Raw genomic sequence first — 2,106 nt, 5'->3', positions numbered from 1 at the left:
TTTTTTTTTTTTTTTTTTTTTAGAAATCTATGTGCCAATGCAGGTAGCTTTCTAATCCACTTGATAGCTGCGTTAGCCTTTATTAAAATGTGCATTTATAACTGATATCATAGTGTTTTTTATTGTGTTTCTTTTTGGGTTATTTTGTGTCTTTTGTTGCTCATTGAATAGTGTATTTCCATCTGTATCTTCGGGGATATACTAGCAAATGTATGTAGTCTTTCCATTAGTTTTATTTAGATTTTTTAAAGGAATTTTGTAATTATTTTTATGTGTTTCCTGTAGGTTTTTAAAATAAAATTGTTAAAAAAAATTCAGATGTGTCCTTATTTTTGTCAGGCTGGCAACAAACCTGCTATTTGAGCTTTCCCAAGGGTTGCAACTCCTTACATAAATATTTTTGAAACCAAGTAGAACTTGTATTTTTGTAGTTGCTCAGTTTTACTCACAGAGATGTACAATTTGCACACACACACACACAAATTGAATATGCCAATAATTGATCATAATTTTTCTACACCCTCTGTGTCATTTTTCTAAACTTTATTCGTTTTAAGAAATGTACTTTAAACATATATATTTTGCTCATGTCAAATGAATTGAGTGTTTGCTGTTGTCAAAGCACTCAAAGATGATTTGTATTCTGAGAAAAAAAATTTGGAGGAAACTGCTTTTTAACCTTTTTTTTATACAAACACTATTACAGAAGTTAGTAAAATTAATACTTGATGAGCTACTACTTATTTCCTTGAAATTTAGTGGAGTGACTTTATCACTGCCTTCCGAATTGAGTTTAATAGTTTAGTTTGATATCAGAAGCTCATTAGTTTCTTGGGATTCAAAAGGTGGAGTATCCCTGTTCAAAGTGCGTGCACGCGCGCACCTGCAAGAACAATTCAGTTATCATGCAGCATGGCACTCGTTCTTGTTAGTAAGACATCCAGGAATGAAATAATCAATGGCAACAAGTAGCAGCACCGGAAAAATTGTCGATAGAAGAAAAAAACACCTCTTTTATGATGAAGGTAAGCTCGTGCTTATTTAGGAGTCATAATGGCGTCGTGGAGTTACCTTCAGCTAAAGCTAACAGTGAGCTGGACAAAGTTGCTTTCTCTTCGCTTTTTTTCCATGACTAATAAAGAGTTTACAGAAATGTGGTTAAATCAACCCAGGAACTAATTTTATAATTCTATACTATTTTCATTTGAGTTTTCAAACTAATTTTAGATTTTTCTGACGACAGCCAGTTAACAGTGGGTTAAACAGTGTAAAGGTTGTTACATTGAAATATCCACCTTCTCACGGCTGCTCTCCTTACACACCCTGTTTTCTCTTCCTCTTACCCTCATTACAAACACATACTGGTCCTGAATCAGCATCCGCGGCGCTGACACGTGTTTATGTTCCACCTCTGAGAGGTTATTTGCTGAGTGGGAGTCAGGCATCCCTTTTTCCCCCTGCACCAGCATTCAGTGGACTCTTTGTCTGTCAATCACTCCTTCCCTTCACATTCCTGTCATTCCTCATGGGCCTGAGCTTCCACCACTCCCCACGTCTGTGCCAAACCTTTCTCACCACTGAAATGCAAAGCACAATTCAGAATTACATGTCGTTTTTATTTTTAGAGCATGAATGCAGTCATGAAAACAACATCTTTGTGACTTTTGTGGTTGAGCGTTGCTCTCAGACAGGCGTAAAACCAGGGCCTTTGCCCTCAGTAGACATCTCAATTGCCTCCGAAGCCCCGCCGCCTCGGCTTACCCTCTGCATACCCCTCATCTCTGCATCCCCCCTCTCCTTTCCTCGAGAGCTGTGGACTTGAGGCTTGAAGAGAGGAGGCCATGTGCCCATACCCATAGTTGGCATGGTGAACTGCTCTTATCCCAACAAAGAGGCAGAACAAATTAGGTTGAATTAATCCTCCCTCTCTCTCTCTCTCTCTCTCTCTCTCTCTCTCTCTCTCTCTCTCTCTCTCTCTCTCTCTCTCCCTCCCTCTCTCCTCCCAGACACACAGGGAAGGGTCCACCTCCTTCACATAAAGTTTCACTACTCGGGGGTATAGCAGGCATTAAAACGTGGACTTTGAATATGTGCTAAATTTAAAGT

Source organism: Salarias fasciatus, chromosome 7 (genome assembly GCF_902148845.1).
Source record: "Salarias fasciatus chromosome 7, fSalaFa1.1, whole genome shotgun sequence".
NCBI lineage: Eukaryota > Metazoa > Chordata > Actinopteri > Blenniiformes > Blenniidae > Salarias > Salarias fasciatus.
The sequence above is the reverse complement of the archived record's forward strand: the minus strand, read 5'-3'. Positions refer to the sequence as shown.